Here is a 23,824-nt window from a genome sequence, read left to right on the forward strand (position 1 = left end):
TGTCCAAGAAACATTCTCCTTTGCAAGACTTCTAGTTTTTCCAGGTTATAGTTCGTAGCATAGCATTTACTAGCACAGAAACAATCCATTTCAACTGCAGTGTTGTGTCTTTTTTTGCATTCCAAGAGATGCATCTCTCATTGTACATATCTGACAATCCATGATCTTTCCATCCTTAGCATTTGATCTCCAACAGCTACTTGTCATTTATTTAATATCATTTATCAATAATCAGTTGACAAAAATAATAAATATATGTACAGTCTTAGACAATAAAACTGACCGCCGGCCGGCCGCCACCGAGACTAAGTCCGAGTCATTCACTTAAGGTGGCCAATAAAACTGACCGCCCCTGACAACTCTAAGTCCGGCCATATGCACAATCTGGCAACACTGTAAGATGCGGAAGTGTTAGGAGGAAGTATTGTCTACTTCCGAGACGTTGTCGGACTATGTGAGCCCGTGGTCTAGTGGCAAGCGTCGTGCGTTCTAAGCTTACAGTCGCCTGTTCGCGTCCAACTGTTTTTTTTTTTTCTCCACAGTCGGTCTAAAGTTATGAGTCTGAACATCAAAGATAATTCGCTTAACATTCTACCCACCAGCAATAACAAGTATTCCAGAAACAATTCCGCAGGACAGCTCGTGGCTGCGTCGCGATCATAACAGCTTACGCTCGAGCGTTTCCTCGCGCTGCAGCGGCTACCGGCCACCGGCCAGGCGCCACCCGCCGCCTGAAATCCGGCACCGCTCAGGTGAACGCGGCGCGACGCTGTCAGTGTATGTATCAACTGTCATTTTCGAATTTGAAGTTCTAGTTATCATCTTGCAGTTAAGCATTGGATTTTGCATACTTGAGAATCATGAACTACAGTTAAGCATTGTAAAATTGAGTCGCAAGCGGAAATAGGTGTAACATCTGCAACGCAACGTTTACTTTTGGTATAACAGAGGGGTGAATGCAGAGGAGGCAGCTAGAAAGATTTGAATTGTGTGTGGAGCGAGTGCTTTTGGGAAAAATACGCCAGAAAAAGATATTCTTGTTTCAACAAAGATCGTTCTGGCATCAATGATTTTCCACATTAAGCAAGTCTCGACTACTGATATATGTGATAGATTACCATTTTACCATCATGCGACATTTGCATTCAACAGGCAAAGTTCAGAAGTCTGGTGTACGAGTACTACATGCTCTAATTCGAAACAACAAAAATCAACGGAGTGACTATTATTGAACGTCATCAGGTCGCTCATTGAGCATTCGTATGCAGTACTGTAACTGGTGACGTGTTATGATGCCTTTATCATTAACTTCCTAAGAAGAAATGAAAGGCTGAGCCCCTCCAAAAGACAAACTCGAGCAAAGAGTAGTGTGAACATAATATTTTATATCTGATAGCTCCAAAAGTGAGTTTTGGGCTACGAATTCTACCAAAACACAGCTGGAATTTGTTGCCAACAACTGAGACACCTTTCGGTCTCAGCGTAAGAAAATCGAGCAACACAACTACATCACATGTTCTACTGCATGATAACGCACTTCTTGATTTGAGAAACAAAACTATCCAGGAGATTGAAATTAAAGTCGTCTCTCAGGCACTTGTATTGATAGAGAAGTCCTCTCTCAAGCACTTGTCCCTCTCGTCATATATTCGTTAAGCTTTACCTTTCCCGCTCTTGATCGATCAACCATCGACGCAATTCATTTCTAGACGAAAATACTCTTAAAACTACTCTGGTATAATTATATCGTTGAAACCAGTAGGTTTCTACTGGCGTAGAATTTGTAAACAACTTTAGCGTTGTCAGATCGTTTTAGATATCGTGAAAGAAAATTCTTTTGCTGATTAATTTCTCATTGATGATTACTGTTGGGTTTAGTAAACTATCGGAAAATCCAATTAAAATATTCACTGTACTAATACAAAATAAATTCAGCTTACTACAGAAACATCACGACGGCAGACTATCTTAATAAAGCATTAAGTATCTGTGAGACGATTGAGCGTATTTTAACACGAATTAGTAGGACATTACCGACTTTTGACTTCGAAAAGATCCGTATTTACTTCATTTCCTGTATCATCCGCTATTATTATGAAAAGTGGCATTTCATAGATATAATTATGTATTCACAACAACAAAAAATATGTCGTCATTATGAATTTGGCAGTACCGTAAGGTTTTCGCTCTGACACTAAGGGTTACTGAAAGTAGCAAGGCGCGTTGTCTTACGATTCCCTTATTGCGTTTGTATCTGCCTGCTTGTAGCTCTGCTACAAAAGAATTAAAAATCTGGCTTTCAGCGAGTCTCGAAAGGCGAACGAAAGCAGCTTGCACCTGGTAGCCAAACATGTTTCTTGGGAACAGGCTACTTCCTAAGTGGGAAGACATTCTTTTGTGGTTGAATTGTTGGCAAATGTCAGTCAGACGTGTGCTGTTGGTCTAAGCGTTTCGGTGTGTTGAATTTGTACCAATGATTTTTCTACAGGTTTTTTCTGTCCCAAATAGAGTGTTGAAGCCTCCCATTAGTATTTTCATGTCATCTTGGCAAATTTTGCTCATAGTATTTTCGAGTGTGTTCCACAATTTTTCGACATTTTCGGTGTTTTCCTTATTTTCGATGTTGGTGGGGGCATGTGCATTTATGAGTGTATATTTTTTATAGGGGCTCTGAATGAGCATAGTCATAACTCGATTGTTGATGGGTGTGATTTCTTCGACAGAGTTGTTGATAGATCTGTGTTCAAGAAATGCAATGCCGAGGATTGGTGCGAGTTTCGCTACCTTTTGTTGTATTTTGAAGATGCCATGGTTTCCGTAATGCAAGTTTTAATTGTCAATTAATCGTGGTTCTTGAAGAGCAAGGATGAGAATTTTTTGGCGGACGATTTCTTTTGTGAGATTATTTAGGTTTCTTGTTTGGATCAATGTATCGATGTTTAGTTTTCAAATGAATGTTTTCTGCTTGTAGGGAAATTTACCAGAGATCTTCGATATTCTCTGCCGTGCTAACCTGGACTCCCCAGAGTGCAAAAATCCAACTGCCGCCTATCGGTGGCCAGGTTGTGTACCACCTGGGGTAAAGTTACCTTTGCTTGCATAGTTCATGTTTTCTTGTGTTTCATTGGTTTGGCCTGGGTGATACCAGGACCGGACAGGACCAGAGGGTGTTGAAGCCTTTGGAAGCAAATATTTTCAGCCAAGCTCATTGAGCTAACAGACGGTGACCAGAGTAGCGGTGATTTTCACTCAGATGTGTCTGGATTTTGGGTTCAACGGATTGAGTAGCCGTTCAGGATTGTGTTAGTATTTGGTTCACCACAAGTATTTGATTTCCACGGTACCATCCATATGGGGGAGGGTTTCCTCTATCGGCCACACGGGATTTTTATTATTATTGTCATTATTATGTCATCAGCAAATCCGATATGGTGTATCTTCCCTCCACTGAAATAGATGTGTGTTGTTCGATTCAGTATTTCCATCACATAAACATGGTTTATAATTACGTTACATTGCTGCTAGTAGACATATTTCTCACTTTTTCTTAGACAGTTGCTAGCTGTTACCCCATCATAGGAATTTATGTGCGCAGCATTGTTGCAATACAGACGTTCAAATTATCCGATTTCTGTAATTTCATTTCGATACAAGATCGTCCTAATCGGATTCAGCCAGTCAGTCTTAATGTGGCTATCCGACTACGACGCTCATCATATGATAGACTGGGTGAACCACATTCTTAATCGGACTGTTGAATCCAGATCACTTATCTATGACAGGGAATGAATTCTTAACCACTGTGCTTATTACAAATACGTTATTTAAATATAAATATATGAACTAACGACATAACAATGTATTTACAGGAGCAGAGACCCATCCATCATAGTAGAGCAGTGCGAGATTGGTTTAGGGCCAAGAGAGGATGAAGCTGTAGCCGTTTGTTCCACGATCACCGAACATCAACCAGATAGAGAATATGTGGGCAGAGGTAACAAGGTCATTGCCATGTGTCCCTACAAATGCAAGCGACCTTTGGACGAATATAGAAAACGTATGGTGGGAAGTAAACCATCACGCTACACCGTCGACGACTTAATGAAATCAATTTCCCTACGCCCTCGAGAAATCTTACGTAATGATCGTGGGTGGGTTGGTTACTAAAAGTATACTCGTCCACAAAGCCCATGTGGACAGTTATCTGATAATCGGTCAAGCTTTGCTTTGTCGCAGCCCTTTAGCATACATCAAGTCCATTTACTTTCAGTCCCCTCCTTACAATTCTTGCAGTGCAAGGTAATTGAAAAATCTCATCCACTCGACGCCAACTGAGGAACTGACGGGTGCATGTGTTGTTCAACAAACCGTAGTTGTCACCCTCACTGGAATCAATGACTGTGTGTGTGTGTGTGTGTGTGTGTGTGTGTGTGTGTGTGTGTGTGTTTTCGTGTTAACGTACGATGTGAATCAATACTATTAACATTAGAGAGACAACCAACAATAAATATTGCATCAAATATGACTGTAAAGTATTTTAATGCGATGGGAAGCTACAAACTGAATTTTTACCCATCCCATGTCCTGCGTATTCCGTTAAGTAAGATCTATTAACTCCATAGTATCGTTAGCAGAGACAGTGCGCTCTTGTTGTCGAGGCTCGCGACAAGTGCAGCGATTAGCAGTGCCCAATGCCGCCGCGATTTGTTTATGTTGGCTGAGCGTGGACACTGCAGCAGACGCTTCGCCCTAAACAGAAAGAAATCACCTTGGCTCTGACTCCAGTGAGCGGATATCACTGCCTGCGTGTTCTTATAGTAACCAACGTGAGACTCTACTCACAGGTGCCATGGAGCAATTGCAACGAGTATCATGTCATTAGTCATCAGAATATTAACCAGTGATGAAACGTCCACTCTATTTGAATCCCAAGACAATAGGAACCTTGTCACAAAGGAATGTGAGGTGATATCAAAACTTATCCAACATACAAAAATTAACTGCAGGGCTTTCATGTTTGCAGTAATAGCACACAAGGAAATATTATGTCTTGGAAGCGTATATTTCATTTCCTCTTCTCATATTAACGCCCTTGTTTTAATATGAAGTGAGAAAATAAACACGAAAAACTAAAGTTCCTGAGAAGCATATAAGTCATTTCCTCGTCTCATATCACAACTTTTGTTTTAGTATGAAGTAAAAAAATAAACAGTTTAGAGTTCTGAAGCATAATATGACACCAGATTCTTATCGTAGGCGCTATCGGAAACGCCAAAAGCAGGGAGCTGTCCATTCTTTCGTCCAACAGTCTGTTTCCTTTCATGTATTTATTCCTCCCGCTAGGAGATTATTATTTAAGGACTTGTGGGCATCAAGTTCTTCAGCAGAACAAGCCTTATGTTATTGTGCTAATTACCGTATGGAAAAAATGCAACAAAGACGAGTTCCGCTAGAGCAGTGAGGTTATTTGCACATGTGTGTATTCAGCAATGACTGCCAGCTGCCACAACACTTCACAGAATCCTTGCGGCAGGCAACACAACTGTGCGTGCACTTCAGACTTCATTCAGTGAGACGTCAGGAGATGGATGAAAACGTCAAATTAACGTCGCTTTCCGAGTCGTATTCAATCCAGAATGAGGTGTTATTAAGGTAGTTGGGTGATCTAGCAATTCCACTTTTATGATTCCCATATGAGTATTTCGATAGCCAAAAGAACCCGTTAGTGTGAAACTATCGGGAACTGCATTATATCAAACTGTAAGAACTTCAGACAATACGTGGACTCTACTCTTCGCTGGGTGACCTATTACTGTTATTTAGCATTCTCTCCGTCCTAGTCAAATGGTTCTGAGCACTATTGGACTTAACATCTGTGGTCATCAGTCCCCTAGAACTTAGAACTACTTAAACCTAAGTAACCTAAGGACATCACACACATCCATGACCGAGTCAGGATTCGAACCTGCGACCGTAGCAGTCGCGCGGTTCCGGACTGAGCGCCTAGAACCGCTAGACCACCGCGGCCGGCCACGTGCTAGTCGTAATGCAAATGGAACTTCAGAGGCGCTTTCCGCTATTCTTGACAAACATCAGTAACCTGTAATCACTGAGAGTCACAACTGCGTTCTAGGCGCTCAGTCAGGAACCGCGTGACTGCTACGGTCGCAGGTTCGAATCCTGCCTCGGGCATGGATGTGTGTGATGTCCTTAGGTTAGCTAGGTTTAAGTAGTTCTAAGTTCTAGGGGACTTATGACCACAGATGTTGAGTCCCATAGTGCTCAGAGCCATTTGAACCATTTGTCACAACTGCGTGATGTTAATGGTTCAGGTTGTCAGTAGTTGTGGTGGTGTTACGTTGTCAAACTGCTTACAGTAACATTAATGGTGGCGCACATACTTTAGCGCTGACTACCTACTTAAGTAAAGATAGTGTTGTGGCGTCATCGCTTGTCTTTATTTGGCCTCAGCTTGAGTAATCCGATTTAACGAACATGGTACTCCAATCGCGGGCTCCTAATAAAGTATGACTGCAGAGATTATCGTGCGGATATTACATTAATTCTGCAATGAAATGCTTAACAAATCTTACCCTCAGATATGCAGCTGCAATGACTAATTACACAAGTACTCCATGTTGCACTAAGTGATCAGTTCGCTGCAATCCTGCTTGTACTGTTCGTAAATACTCTTATACTTCAGAAATGGTTCTAATGGCTCTGAGCACTATGGGACTTAACTTCTGAGGTTATCAGTCCGCTAGGACTTAGAACTACTTAAACTTAACTAGCCTAAGGGCCTCAGACACACCATGTCCGAGACAGGACCCGAACCTGCGACAGTAGCGGTCGCGCGGTTCCCGACTGTAGCGCCCAGAACCGCACGGCCACTCCGGCCGGCTTGCCATATGAACCATTTGAACTATTTAACACAAAATGACATTAAAAATTTAAGTTATTCACGAGCAGCTAGTTGAGAATATGTATGAACATTAAATGACACGACGAACCGTCTTGTTCTGCATATGGATTCAAACCCAGCTCATGCAGACTAAGCAAAGATTTCGTGACTGACGGAAACTAACAGTCATTCCTGATTAGGCATACAGAGAGTGATATACCTCGATTTTAGAGAGTATCAGTTAGCAAATATCAACTTTAAATTGCATAACGCAAACATTTTTAACAGACGTGAATTCCTACCCAGCATCTATTGTCCCTATTAACGAACTACGAGAGATGTTAAATATTGCTTCTTCACAAGTAACTTACTTGAAATGCCGTGAGGTAAAGCTGTGTGTTGGACACGGATTCGAACCCGGAACCTAATCGGATTGCTATCGAAGCACAGTCAAATGTGACATATCGGAATTTCGCGGCAGTAGCTAGATGTTTTAACTGAAATGACGAGACGAAACATTAATTTTTTCCTTCCCAGGACTCCAACCCGGCACCTATCGCTGTTATATTCTAGAGAAAACGAACGTTAAATATGGGTTTGTTGCACCAGCAGTGACATGTGAGCATGTTTGAACTGAAATAATATGACTAAGAGTTCAGTGCTCACTGGGAATAGAGCCCCACACATATCGTTGTTGACTACACACAAAGAGACGTCAGCTACCGAATTTTTCTTCACCAGCTGCTCAGAATAGCATCTTGAACTTACAGTCATCTCGCAAATAGTTCTGTGTCTCACCGGGAGTTAAAAACGTCAGATATCGTTAGTGTTGACAGCGAATGAAAATACATTAAAAATCGAAATTATTATCCACCAACAGATAGGTGTTCTCATGCTAGAGCTTGATAATACATAATTAAATCTTTAGTGCCGGGCCAGGATTCGATCCCATTCACGCGTAATATGTGAAGGTGTTGAGGAATCTGCAGTTTTGAACAAACAACAAATTGTAGCCGAGCTGTATTGCCACGAAGGGACCAAATTCCGCGTTAAGGGCGGTCTGAGTTGCATTCCCAGTTCAGAACCAATTTTATCGACATACAGAAGCTCAAATAAAAGATGGAATAAGTGTCGTCACTTGAAATAAATAACCAGTATAAGAAAGGTTACTGGTGAAAGAGTTTCTACATGTCGCCACTCCAGACTTTATTGTGGTTCAACCTACCGTCTACTTGGTAAAGAAGGAATATCATCTTTAATGTGAATTTCCAGACCACGCAGCCATTATATCTCCTTCACTTGGTGTAGCCAGGAGAGAATGGAATCTGTCTCTCCCTATCTAAAATCATTGACAGAAGTGGGAATCGAACCCAGACCATAGGTATAACAACCTACCATCCGTCCAACAGACCACGAAATCCTCTTCTCTGCGAGTCATTTTTCTATCATAACGCAGTTGCGCCACACTGGATGAAAATTCTGACACACAGGCTCCCTGTAGTAATTTGCAGCATGTTCAGTAAATTCATTTACTTGGTTGACCGAATCACCATGAACTAGCTGCCTCGCCTACCCAGTGCATACATTCGACTATTTTGTAATCACAGAAATAAAATCACGTAACTGCCACCTACACACAACTGCCAACAGTGTAGGATGCAGAAGTTTAGCTCAAGTGGAAAGGAACACTTCCTATTTATTCTATTGCGCTATCTGTTACTAGAAAACGTCGTTCAGTCCAAAAGAAAAGCTGTAACTGTTTGTCTCTCAGAAGTCAAGACCTGGCCATATGCATAATCTCACAGTGCTGTGGAATCCAAAAGTTCTGGAGGAATACTTGCCGAGCTCTGGAGCTGTTGTAGCTACGTGTCAGCTTGTAGCATAGATAAGATGTCGCGAGTTCGAATACATTCAGTGCTAAATTTTTTAAAACGCAATTCTGCTCTCTGCTGAAGTTATCAATCTAATGGAAATTTGAACATAATTCCCTTCACTTCTCAACCCAAAGTAGTCGCATGTGGAAAAAGGACTATTAAACCTGAATAGAGCAAAATGTCACAGTAGTTAGACAGCAGGCAGCAGATGCATCTCGAAGATGTGCAGGGAGAGCGCATCGTGCCATAATATGTCAGAAAAGTATTTTCTACATTAGCCGTCGTGTGGTAGTGATATTTTAGTCTTCTTCAAACTTTGTTTGACAGCTTTAACTCAGTCTGACAATGCACATGCAGTTTATTGATTACATGCATGTAGAAAACTTGTTCTGTCATAGGTAACATCAGAGAATTCGCATATATCGTTGATGATTAATGTCTCTCTCATGTTTACTATTGTTTTAACAACACTAAAGGAAACCTTATGAAAATTGTGCACTGTATTATAAGAAATGAAATAAAACTAACCATGATAACCTTACGACGAAAGTATCTGTACACAAGCATGCCTCTATCGACACGAATTAGTAAAATACTACTCACTTAGATTTTGATTGGGTCTGTGTTTAATTGGTATGCTGTGTCATACTCAAGAGGGATGCAAATGTGGCATTTCATAAATATAGTTATGTATTCCTAGAAACCCAAAATTCGCTTGTCAGCAGTGGAAAGAGGCGTTACCTGTTGTGCAGCATTGTAAGTTTTTCAACATTGCACTATGAGCTGAAAGCATTTTCTTGCGATTTCCTTATTGATGTTTGATCTGACTGCTTGTAGCTCTTTCACAGAAGGGATAAAAACGTTACCAGTCAGTGAGACTGGAACTGCGAACCGTAAAAGACGCTGTTTCACAGGTCAGCACGTTACCACAGAGCTGGCGAGGAGGTATGGGTTTCAGCTTCCTATTACGAGGGCAATAGTAACTAGAACTCGTAAACCGCTATTTAAAGGTCGAGATTAGTTGCGATTTCCACTTGCAACGACTTTCCAGGGCTGAAAACCGTAAATTTTCAGTCTTTTGTTACCCTTCAAGCGATAATAACTCAGATTATTCAATGGAAATGACAGGTAAAAATCAAGTGAACTTTGAGGCTTAATTCCGTGCACACCAGGAAGTAACTCGTCGATCACAGAGTTGCCAAACATACGTTGCCTTGTTGCCAAATCTCAGTTACAGTACCAGCAGGAAGAAGACGAACCGATGTGATCCTACAGCGGCCTGGGAAGTGACCATAGCTGGTGTCTGCAAGTCGCGGCTGCTACGGCCTGGAATACGTAATGCGTCTGATTCGCTTTCTGTAACTAGGTTTAGGGACTGGAGCGTAGTTACTAATAATACTCAGAACTGACTGCAAACTGAGCATCATAAATCAGCAACTCTCATTGTTGTTTTTATATTTCTTTCGTAAGTGTACTCAAAACTAAGAAAGTCATTCACAGGCGTTTTCGTGCCTCGCCGATAGTCGAGCACAACATACAAATAAAAATAAAAAAGAATGTGTGTGTGTGTGTGTGTGTGTGTGTGTGTGTGTGTGTGTGTGTGAGAGAGAGAGAGAGGGAGAGAGAGAGAGAGAGAGGGAGAGAGAGAGAGAAATTAAAAGCAATGAGAGAGAGTGTAAAAAATTGTTGTAAAGAAATTGAATCATGGTATTTAAAGAAATCTTTCATTAAAATGACACGTTCCACATCATTACGAAATGTTGTATTCATGATCTATGGAACAAGAGTTAATCTAATGTAATCTTCTCACATCATATTGATGATTAGCCATGAAGAGTCATGAATTACCGAAATTTTTGCCAATACCAGTAACCAAATCTAAACTTGACAATAAAAGACGACAATTTTTGTAATAAACCGTGACTCCTATCAAGACCCTTTCGTCCCTGTTATCTAACCACGAAAGATGTCTGATATACCTCCATTCTGAAGTAACAAAGTGTGCATGCATTTAAAGATGAAGTGCATGATGTGAAGTTCTGTGACGGAGATACGAACCCAACACGTAATCCGATTGTTAACTAAGAAAAATCAAATGTTACGTATCGGTTTTTCTTACGAGCCGCTAGGTGTCTGAATCTAAAATAAGGATACAAACTTTTGTGCCTAAGCGACAATCGAACTGCACACCTACCGTGCATCCACGAATATAGCTTAAGTATCAGTTGCCTACCCATGAACAGTAAGATGTGTGCGTGTTTGACCAGAAATAACGACACCTGTTGCGATTGTTGGCAACACATGAACAGACATTGAAATTGCGCGTTAATTTTCACTAGCAGGTGGGTGTGCACTTGATAAAGCTAGAAATGAAATTATGAATATTTTTGTACTGGATCAGGTTTCAGACCCACATACTTACCTTTGGAGGAGACCTAGAGAAGATTGCAGTCTTGGGAAAAGGAACGAAATGACTGAACTACTGTTCCGAGACAGTCAGATCCTCGAAAGAGGAGATACGAATTCGAATCACAGTCCAGCACCAAATGTTTAAACGTCTCTAGTTCAATCAAGTACAAGTAAAATAACAGCCCTGTCCCTTTAAATGGCTATAGGTTCATCAAATAAAATAAAATTTTCTAATGTAAGTAAGCTTGCTGGCGACTGTATTTCTGGTTACCATGACTTCCGCTGTGTCATTTCCCAACGTAAACCGGCTCTGCCTAGTTGGTAATGAAGGAACGTGATGTTTAATGCGGATTCTGGATTATAACGTCTTTCTCTTGAGGTTACCAGAGGTAAAATAAATCTGTTTGTGCCTCTTAAAAGTAAATGCCTGAACCCACGCATTGCACCTGTGATAGTTCGTTCCACCAGACCATTGTGACCACATTACCCAGCCCCAGGAGTGTGCTGTAACGGATGATGTGCTTAGCTTACAAAATTAGTCACCGGTGGAAAAAATGCGAGTCTATTAAATGGTCAAGTAGAAGCAAGCTTCTGACGCAGAGATTATGCTATTCTCATGTCAGCAGGATGTAAAGACTCTTCTAGGCATCATAGGCTGGATGTGAAGCCATTTTGATTTTTCACAAATTCAACAAATTTCTTAGTTCGAGAAAATCCACTGTGAAGCGTGAAGTTGCCGGATAATTCGATTATTACTGTTATTATTAATATCATTTTATTCATACCGCTGCTGTAACACAAGTGCTTGAACATCATTTAATGCCTTTTGGTCACTATAGAAGTAGTTTCCCAGGAACAGGTTCTTTTCCTGTCTACGGAATCCTTTTCATGTTAATATCAAACACCAGCAATTACTCGTAGATTACAATAAAACTAAAGTAATTGACGAAGACGTTACTTGGTAACACAAACGCACTGTCTTTCTTCATTTACTTTCGCCTAGAAATGGCTATCGAGTACTGACAAACCAAAAGGCAAGAGATCTTACTGCCTTCCGATATACGTTGCTGTCAGTTCTGCCACATGATTTGGTCGACATGACCTGTTTCAAGTTGTGTATGCCAGACAGTGTTTTAGAAAATCTATTGTTTCCCTTTGCAATAAACAGAAGTATTTTCATTCTAAGCTGTCCAAGTACAAAATTTTCGCAATATTAGTTCAAATTTAATATTCGCTTCTATAATGTAGGAAAGTATTTCACAGTCGCAAAACTCGCATCCGAAACGTTGACCTTACACTTAGTCGCTGACCATAAATTCTAGCTCAGAGTGACGCCAGCTTAAATAACATAATGTAGCGAAGACTGTTTGCCAGTGCTCTTTCTCCCCGGAAAATACGCAATTCACTCATTTGGCTCCATAAGTACACTGTAACAGTAATTTCTGTGTGACATTTTTCAGTATGCTTTCGCCTTCCAACCGGCAAAATACGGAAGAGTACGGCCGGTAAACAATTCACAAACCACGATTTAGTGCCGATAAGACGATTTCTTTAAACATTGTCGAAGCTGAGGGAATTTAGTTTCTGCTTAAATCGTCTTAAGCAGCAACGTTCACAGATATCTCAAATAGGAAAAAGCTGAATATCCAGGTACGAAGGTTGTAAAACAAACTTCCCACAGTTTGTGTCAGGTTGATCTTTTCGTCTGATAACACTGCTTAAGTATTTTGTCTAAGAGGTATCACAAGTAGTATCCCTGTAGCTGTGGGAATCATTGGTTGAAAACGAGTTTAACACCAATGGGTACAGTGCTGCTAAATTTTCAAAATTATTATCAACCTAAGTCTGAGTTCATCCACAAACTGAGGCGTATTTGTAATATTGAAGCTAGACTGTGTATCCTTGTCTTCCTTGAGTGGTCATTGGAAGGCGTTTACACACACGTATACAATACTATGGATACTTCGAACGCTATGGTTAACGTTGCTCTCATAAACTACTTTTTTTTAAATTCTTCTGGGTCTTCAGTGTGCAATATGTGTTGTGGATACAGTCTCAGACCAAAAAATTGACCGCCGAGTCGTTCACGTAAGGTGGACAATACAGTCGTGCTCCTCTCAGAAATCTATGTCCGGCAATATGCTCGATCTGGCAACATATAGACTGCGGCACTTCCCAGAGGGGGTCTTGACTCCGGTCTTAGTACACTACTCTTGACTACGACCGTAGTCTTGAGGTAAAACGCGAGACCAGCTAATATGATATTATAGATTCGCTTGAATTACACTCATAGCTTTAGCACAGAGAGGTAAGAGGCGATAAAAATTTTGTCGATATGTGCTTTCGGTCGCCAGACGTCATATTAGCTGGTCTCGCGATTTACCTCAAGACTACGGTCGTGTTCCAGCGGCGGTATGAATAAAATGATATTAATAATAACAGTAATAATCGAATTATCCGGCAACTTCACGCTTCACAGTGGATTTTCTCGAACTAGGAAATTTGTTGAATTTGTGAAAAATCAAAATGGCTTCACATCCAGCCTATGATGCCTAGAAGAGTCTTTACATCCTGCTGACATGAGAATAGCATAATCTCTGCGTCAGAAGCTTGCTTCTACTTGACCATTTAATAGACTCGCATTTTTTCCACCGGTGACTAATTTTGTAAGCTAAGCACATCATCCGTTACAGCACACTCCTGGGGCTGGGTAATGTGGTCACAATGGTCTGGTGGAACGAACTATCACAGGTGCAATGCGTGGGTTCAGGCATTTACTTTTAAGAGGCACAAACAGATTTATTTTACCTCTGGTAACCTCAAGAGAAAGACGTTATAATCCAGAATCCGCATTAAACATCACGTTCCTTCATTACCAACTAGGCAGAGCCGGTTTACGTTGGGAAATGACACAGCGGAAGTCATGGTAACCAGAAATACAGTCGCCAGCAAGCTTACTTACATTAGAAAATTTTATTTTATTTGATGAACCTATAGCCATTTAAAGGGACAGGGCTGTTATTTTACTTGTACTTGATTGAACTAGAGACGTTTAAACATTTGGTGCTGGACTGTAATTCGAATTCGTATCTCCTCTTTCGAGGATCTGACTGTCTCGGAACAGTAGTTCAGTCATTTCGTTCCTTTTCCCAAGACTGCAATCTTCTCTAGGTCTCCTCCAAAGGTAAGTATGTGGGTCTGAAACCTGATCCAGTACAAAAATATTCATAATTTCATTTCTAGCTTTATCAAGTGCACACCCACCTGCTAGTGAAAATTAACGCGCAATTTCAATGTCTGTTCATGTGTTGCCAACAATCGCAACAGGTGTCGTTATTTCTGGTCAAACACGCACACATCTTACTGTTCATGGGTAGGCAACTGATACTTAAGCTATATTCGTGGATGCACGGTAGGTGTGCAGTTCGATTGTCGCTTAGGCACAAAAGTTTGTATCCTTATTTTAGATTCAGACACCTAGCGGCTCGTAAGAAAAACCGATACGTAACATTTGATTTTTCTTAGTTAACAATCGGATTACGTGTTGGGTTCGTATCTCCGTCACAGAACTTCACATCATGCACTTCATCTTTAAATGCATGCACACTTTGTTACTTCAGAATGGAGGTATATCAGACATCTTTCGTGGTTAGATAACAGGGACGAAAGGGTCTTGATAGGAGTCACGGTTTATTACAAAAATTGTCGTCTTTTATTGTCAAGTTTAGATTTGGTTACTGGTATTGGCAAAAATTTCGGTAATTCATGACTCTTCATGACTAATCATCAATATGATGTGAGAAGATTACATTAGATTAACTCTTGTTCCATAGATCATGAATACAACATTTCGTAATGATGTGGAACGTGTCATTTTAATGAAAGATTTCTTTAAATACCATGATTCAATTTCTTTACAACAATTTTTTACACTCTCTCTCATTGCTTTTAATTTCTCTCTCTCTCTCTCTCTCTCTCTCTCTCTCTCTCTCTCCCTCTCTCTCTCTCTCACACACACACACACACACACACACACACACACACACACATTCTTTTTTATTTTTATTTGTATGTTGTGCTCGACTATCGGCGAGGCACGAAAACGCCTGTGAATGACTTTCTTAGTTTTGAGTACACTTACGAAAGAAATATAAAAACAACAATGAGAGTTGCTGATTTATGATGCTCAGTTTGCAGTCAGTTCTGAGTATTATTAGTAACTACGCTCCAGTCCCTAAACCTAGTTACAGAAAGCGAATCAGACGCATTACGTATTCCAGGCCGTAGCAGCCGCGACTTGCAGACACCAGCTATGGTCACTTCCCAGACCGCTGTAGGATCACATCGGTTCGTCTTCTTCCTGCTGGTACTGTAACTGAGATTTGGCAACAAGGCAGCGTATGTTTGGCAACTCTGTGATCGACGAGTTACTTCCTGGTGTGCACGGAATTAAGCCTCAAAGTTCACTTGATTTTTACCTGTCATTTCCATTGAATAATCTGAGTTATTATCGCTTGAAGGGTAACAAAAGATTGAAAATTTACGGTTTTCAGCCCTGGAAAGTCGTTGCAAGTGGAAATCGCAACTAATCTCGACCTTTAAATAGCGGTTTACGAGTTCTAGTTACTATTGCCCTCGTAATAGGAAGCTGAAACCCATACCTCCTCGCCAGCTCTGTGGTAACGTGCTGACCTGTGAAACAGCGTCTTTTACGGTTCGCAGTTCCAGTCTCACTGACTGGTAACGTTTTTATCCCTTCTGTGAAAGAGCTACAAGCAGTCAGATCAAACATCAATAAGGAAATCGCAAGAAAATGCTTTCAGCTCATAGTGCAATGTTGAAAAACTTACAATGCTGCACAACAGGTAACGCCTCTTTCCACTGCTGACAAGCGAATTTTGGGTTTCTAGGAATACATAACTATATTTATGAAATGCCACATTTGCATCCCTCTTGAGTATGACACAGCATACCAATTAAACACAGACCCAATCAAAATCTAAGTGAGTAGTATTTTACTAATTCGTGTCGATAGAGGCATGCTTGTGTACAGATACTTTCGTCGTAAGGTTATCATGGTTAGTTTTATTTCATTTCTTATAATACAGTGCACAATTTTCATAAGGTTTCCTTTAGTGTTGTTAAAACAATAGTAAACATGAGAGAGACATTAATCATCAACGATATATGCGAATTCTCTGATGTTACCTATGACAGAACAAGTTTTCTACATGCATGTAATCAATAAACTGCATGTGCATTGTCAGACTGAGTTAAAGCTGTCAAACAAAGTTTGAAGAAGACTAAAATATCACTACCACACGACGGCTAATGTAGAAAATACTTTTCTGACATATTATGGCACGATGCGCTCTCCCTGCACATCTTCGAGATGCATCTGCTGCCTGCTGTCTAACTACTGTGACATTTTGCTCTATTCAGGTTTAATAGTCCTTTTTCCACATGCGACTACTTTGGGTTGAGAAGTGAAGGGAATTATGTTCAAATTTCCATTAGATTGATAACTTCAGCAGAGAGCAGAATTGCGTTTTAAAAAATTTAGCACTGAATGTATTCGAACTCGCGACATCTTATCTATGCTACAAGCTGACACGTAGCTACAACAGCTCCAGAGCTCGGCAAGTATTCCTCCAGAACTTTTGGATTCCACAGCACTGTGAGATTATGCATATGGCCAGGTCTTGACTTCTGAGAGACAAACAGTTACAGCTTTTCTTTTGGACTGAACGACGTTTTCTAGTAACAGATAGCGCAATAGAATAAATAGGAAGTGTTCCTTTCCACTTGAGCTAAACTTCTGCATCCTACACTGTTGGCAGTTGTGTGTAGGTGGCAGTTACGTGATTTTATTTCTGTGATTACAAAATAGTCGAATGTATGCACTGGGTAGGCGAGGCAGCTAGTTCATGGTGATTCGGTCAACCAAGTAAATGAATTTACTGAACATGCTGCAAATTACTACAGGGAGCCTGTGTGTCAGAATTTTCATCCAGTGTGGCGCAACTGCGTTATGATAGAAAAATGACTCGCAGAGAAGAGGATTTCGTGGTCTGTTGGACGGATGGTAGGTTGTTATACCTATGGTCTGGGTTCGATTCCCACTTCTGTCAATGATTTTAGATAGGGAGAGACAGATTCCATTCTCTCCTGGCTACACCAAGTGAAGGAGATATAATGGCTGCGTGGTCTGGAAATTCACATTAAAGATGATATTCCTTCTTTACCAAGTAGACGGTAGGTTGAACCACAATAAAGTCTGGAGTGGCGACATGTAGAAACTCTTTCACCAGTAACCTTTCTTATACTGGTTATTTATTTCAAGTGACGACACTTATTCCATCTTTTATTTGAGCTTCTGTATGTCGATAAAATTGGTTCTGAACTGGGAATGCAACTCAGACCGCCCTTAACGCGGAATTTGGTCCCTTCGTGGCAATACAGCTCGGCTACAATTTGTTGTTTGTTCAAAACTGCAGATTCCTCAACACCTTCACATATTACGCGTGAATGGGATCGAATCCTGGCCCGGCACTAAAGATTTAATTATGTATTATCAAGCTCTAGCATGAGAACACCTATCTGTTGGTGGATAATAATTTCGATTTTTAATGTATTTTCATTCGCTGTCAACACTAACGATATCTGACGTTTTTAACTCCCGGTGAGACACAGAACTATTTGCGAGATGACTGTAAGTTCAAGATGCTATTCTGAGCAGCTGGTGAAGAAAAATTCGGTAGCTGACGTCTCTTTGTGTGTAGTCAACAACGATATGTGTGGGGCTCTATTCCCAGTGAGCACTGAACTCTTAGTCATATTATTTCAGTTCAAACATGCTCACATGTCACTGCTGGTGCAACAAACCCATATTTAACGTTCGTTTTCTCTAGAATATAACAGCGATAGGTGCCGGGTTGGAGTCCTGGGAAGGAAAAAATTAATGTTTCGTCTCGTCATTTCAGTTAAAACATCTAGCTACTGCCGCGAAATTCCGATATGTCACATTTGACTGTGCTTCGATAGCAATCCGATTAGGTTCCGGGTTCGAATCCGTGTCCAACACACAGCTTTACCTCACGGCATTTCAAGTAAGTTACTTGTGAAGAAGCAATATTTAACATCTCTCGTAGTTCGTTAATAGGGACAATAGATGCTGGGTAGGAATTCACGTCTGTTAAAAATGTTTGCGTTATGCAATTTAAAGTTGATATTTGCTAACTGATACTCTCTAAAATCGAGGTATATCACTCTCTGTATGCCTAATCAGGAATGACTGTTAGTTTCCGTCAGTCACGAAATCTTTGCTTAGTCTGCATGAGCTGGGTTTGAATCCATATGCAGAACAAGACGGTTCGTCGTGTCATTTAATGTTCATACATATTCTCAACTAGCTGCTCGTGAATAACTTAAATTTTTAATGTCATTTTGTGTTAAATAGTTCAAATGGTTCATATGGCAAGCCGGCCGGAGTGGCCGTGCGGTTCTGGGCGCTACAGTCGGGAACCGCGCGACCGCTACTGTCGCAGGTTCGGGTCCTGTCTCGGACATGGTGTGTCTGAGGCCCTTAGGCTAGTTAAGTTTAAGTAGTTCTAAGTCCTAGCGGACTGATAACCTCAGAAGTTAAGTCCCATAGTGCTCAGAGCCATTAGAACCATTTCTGAAGTATAAGAGTATTTACGAACAGTACAAGCAGGATTGCAGCGAACTGATCACTTAGTGCAACATGGAGTACTTGTGTAATTAGTCATTGCAGCTGCATATCTGAGGGTAAGATTTGTTAAGCATTTCATTGCAGAATTAATGTAATATCCGCACGATAATCTCTGCAGTCATACTTTATTAGGAGCCCGCGATTGGAGTACCATGTTCGTTAAATCGGATTACTCAAGCTGAGGCCAAATAAAGACAAGCGATGACGCCACAACACTATCTTTACTTAAGTAGGTAGTCAGCGCTAAAGTATGTGCGCCACCATTAATGTTACTGTAAGCAGTTTGACAACGTAACACCACCACAACTACTGACAACCTGAACCATTAACATCACGCAGTTGTGACAAATGGTTCAAATGGCTCTGAGCACTATGGGACTCAACATCTGTGGTCATAAGTCCCCTAGAACTTAGAACTACTTAAACCTAGCTAACCTAAGGACATCACACACATCCATGCCCGAGGCAGGATTCGAACCTGCGACCGTAGCAGTCACGCGGTTCCTGACTGAGCGCCTAGAACGCAGTTGTGACTCTCAGTGATTACAGGTTACTGATGTTTGTCAAGAATAGCGGAAAGCGCCTCTGAAGTTCCATTTGCATTACGACTAGCACGTGGCCGGCCGCGGTGGTCTAGCGGTTCTAGGCGCTCAGTCCGGAACCGCGCGACTGCTACGGTCGCAGGTTCGAATCCTGACTCGGTCATGGATGTGTGTGATGTCCTTAGGTTACTTAGGTTTAAGTAGTTCTAAGTTCTAGGGGACTGATGACCACAGATGTTAAGTCCAATAGTGCTCAGAACCATTTGACTAGGACGGAGAGAATGCTAAATAACAGTAATAGGTCACCCAGCGAAGAGTAGAGTCCACGTATTGTCTGAAGTTCTTACAGTTTGATATAATGCAGTTCCCGATAGTTTCACACTAACGGGTTCTTTTGGCTATCGAAATACTCATATGGGAATCATAAAAGTGGAATTGCTAGATCACCCAACTACCTTAATAACACCTCATTCTGGATTGAATACGACTCGGAAAGCGACGTTAATTTGACGTTTTCATCCATCTCCTGACGTCTCACTGAATGAAGTCTGAAGTGCACGCACAGTTGTGTTGCCTGCCGCAAGGATTCTGTGAAGTGTTGTGGCAGCTGGCAGTCATTGCTGAATACACACATGTGCAAATAACCTCACTGCTCTAGCGGAACTCGTCTTTGTTGCATTTTTTCCATACGGTAATTAGCACAATAACATAAGGCTTGTTCTGCTGAAGAACTTGATGCCCACAAGTCCTTAAATAATAATCTCCTAGCGGGAGGAATAAATACATGAAAGGAAACAGACTGTTGGACGAAAGAATGGACAGCTCCCTGCTTTTGGCGTTTCCGATAGCGCCTACGATAAGAATCTGGTGTCATATTATGCTTCAGAACTCTAAACTGTTTATTTTTTTACTTCATACTAAAACAAAAGTTGTGATATGAGACGAGGAAATGACTTATATGCTTCTCAGGAACTTTAGTTTTTCGTGTTTATTTTCTCACTTCATATTAAAACAAGGGCGTTAATATGAGAAGAGGAAATGAAATATACGCTTCCAAGACATAATATTTCCTTGTGTGCTATTACTGCAAACATGAAAGCCCTGCAGTTAATTTTTGTATGTTGGATAAGTTTTGATATCACCTCACATTCCTTTGTGACAAGGTTCCTATTGTCTTGGGATTCAAATAGAGTGGACGTTTCATCACTGGTTAATATTCTGATGACTAATGACATGATACTCGTTGCAATTGCTCCATGGCACCTGTGAGTAGAGTCTCACGTTGGTTACTATAAGAACACGCAGGCAGTGATATCCGCTCACTGGAGTCAGAGCCAAGGTGATTTCTTTCTGTTTAGGGCGAAGCGTCTGCTGCAGTGTCCACGCTCAGCCAACATAAACAAATCGCGGCGGCATTGGGCACTGCTAATCGCTGCACTTGTCGCGAGCCTCGACAACAAGAGCGCACTGTCTCTGCTAACGATACTATGGAGTTAATAGATCTTACTTAACGGAATACGCAGGACATGGGATGGGTAAAAATTCAGTTTGTAGCTTCCCATCGCATTAAAATACTTTACAGTCATATTTGATGCAATATTTATTGTTGGTTGTCTCTCTAATGTTAATAGTATTGATTCACATCGTACGTTAACACGAAAACACACACACACACACACACACACAGTCATTGATTCCTGTGAGGGTGACAACTACTGTGTGTTGAACAACACATGCACCAGTCAGTTCCTCAGTTGGCGTCGAGTGGATGAGATTTTTCAATTACCTTGCACTGCAAGAATTGTAAGGAGGGGACTGAAAGTAAATGGACTTGATGTATGCTAAAGGGCTGCGACAAAGCAAAGCTTGACCGATTATCAGATAACTGTCCACATGGGCTTTGTGGACGAGTATACTTTTAGTAACCAACCCACCCACGATCATTACGTAAGATTTCTCGAGGGCGTAGGGAAATTGATTTCATTAAGTCGTCGACGGTGTAGCGTGATGGTTTACTTCCCACCATACGTTTTCTATATTCTTCCAAAGGTCGCTTGCATTTGTAGGGACACATGGCAATGACCTTGTTACCTCTGCCCACATATTCTCTATCTGGTTGATGTTCGGTGATCATGGAACAAACGGCTACAGCTTCATCCTCTCTTGGCCCTAAACCAATCTCGCACTGCTCTACTATGATGGATGGGTCTCTGCTCCTGTAAATACATTGTTATGTCGTTAGTTCATATATTTATATTTAAATAACGTATTTGTAATAAGCACAGTGGTTAAGAATTCATTCCCTGTCATAGATAAGTGATCTGGATTCAACAGTCCGATTAAGAATGTGGTTCACCCAGTCTATCATATGATGAGCGTCGTAGTCGGATAGCCACATTAAGACTGACTGGCTGAATCCGATTAGGACGATCTTGTATCGAAATGAAATTACAGAAATCGGATAATTTGAACGTCTGTATTGCAACAATGCTGCGCACATAAATTCCTATGATGGGGTAACAGCTAGCAACTGTCTAAGAAAAAGTGAGAAATATGTCTACTAGCAGCAATGTAACGTAATTATAAACCATGTTTATGTGATGGAAATACTGAATCGAACAACACACATCTATTTCAGTGGAGGGAAGATACACCATATCGGATTTGCTGATGACATAATAATGACAATAATAATAAAAATCCCGTGTGGCCGATAGAGGAAACCCTCCCCCATATGGATGGTACCGTGGAAATCAAATACTTGTGGTGAACCAAATACTAACACAATCCTGAACGGCTACTCAATCCGTTGAACCCAAAATCCAGACACATCTGAGTGAAAATCACCGCTACTCTGGTCACCGTCTGTTAGCTCAATGAGCTTGGCTGAAAATATTTGCTTCCAAAGGCTTCAACACCCTCTGGTCCTGTCCGGTCCTGGTATCACCCAGGCCAAACCAATGAAACACAAGAAAACATGAACTATGCAAGCAAAGGTAACTTTACCCCAGGTGGTACACAACCTGGCCACTGATAGGCGGCAGTTGGATTTTCGCACTCTGGGGAGTCCAGGTTAGCACGGCAGAGAATATCGAAGATCTCTGGTAAATTTCCCTACAAGCAGAAAACATTCATTTGAAAACTAAACATCGATACATTGATCCAAACAAGAAACCTAAATAATCTCACAAAAGAAATCGTCCGCCAAAAAATTCTCATCCTTGCTCTTCAAGAACCACGATTAATTGACAATTAAAACTTGCATTACGGAAACCATGGCATCTTCAAAATACAACAAAAGGTAGCGAAACTCGCACCAATCCTCGGCATTGCATTTCTTGAACACAGATCTATCAACAACTCTGTCGAAGAAATCACACCCATCAACAATCGAGTTATGACTATGCTCATTCAGAGCCCCTATAAAAAATATACACTCATAAATGCACATGCCCCCACCAACATCGAAAATAAGGAAAACACCGAAAATGTCGAAAAATTGTGGAACACACTCGAAAATACTATGAGCAAAATTTGCCAAGATGACGTGAAAATACTAATGGGAGGCTTCAACACTCTATTTGGGACAGAAAAAACCTGTAGAAAAATCATTGGTACAAATTCAACACACCGAAACGCTTAGACCAACAGCACACGTCTGACTGACATTTGCCAACAATTCAACCACAAAAGAATGTCTTCCCACTTAGGAAGTAGCCTGTTCCCAAGAAACATGTTTGGCTACCAGGTGCAAGCTGCTTTCGTTCGCCTTTCGAGACTCGCTGAAAGCCAGATTTTTAATTCTTTTGTAGCAGAGCTACAAGCAGGCAGATACAAACGCAATAAGGGAATCGTAAGACAACGCGCCTTGCTACTTTCAGTAACCCTTAGTGTCAGAGCGAAAACCTTACGGTACTGCCAAATTCATAATGACGACATATTTTTTGTTGTTGTGAATACATAATTATATCTATGAAATGCCACTTTTCATAATAATAGCGGATGATACAGGAAATGAAGTAAATACGGATCTTTTCGAAGTCAAAAGTCGGTAATGTCCTACTAATTCGTGTTAAAATACGCTCAATCGTCTCACAGATACTTAATGCTTTATTAAGATAGTCTGCCGTCGTGATGTTTCTGTAGTAAGCTGAATTTATTTTGTATTAGTACAGTGAATATTTTAATTGGATTTTCCGATAGTTTACTAAACCCAACAGTAATCATCAATGAGAAATTAATCAGCAAAAGAATTTTCTTTCACGATATCTAAAACGATCTGACAATGCTAAAGTTGTTTACAAATTCTACGCCAGTAGAAACCTACTGGTTTCAACGATATAATTATACCAGAGTAGTTTTAAGA

General features: G+C 40.9%; 1 protein-coding gene across 1 annotated transcript in view; it reads right to left on the bottom strand.

Annotated features, from left to right (window-relative positions):
- LOC126236041 (uridine 5'-monophosphate synthase) overlaps positions 1-23,824 on the bottom strand; it is a 131,306-nt gene that overhangs the window by 5,104 nt on the left and 102,378 nt on the right. The window lies entirely within an intron of this gene.

Source organism: Schistocerca nitens, chromosome 2 (genome assembly GCF_023898315.1).
Source record: "Schistocerca nitens isolate TAMUIC-IGC-003100 chromosome 2, iqSchNite1.1, whole genome shotgun sequence".
Classification (NCBI taxonomy): Eukaryota; Metazoa; Arthropoda; class Insecta; order Orthoptera; family Acrididae; genus Schistocerca; species Schistocerca nitens.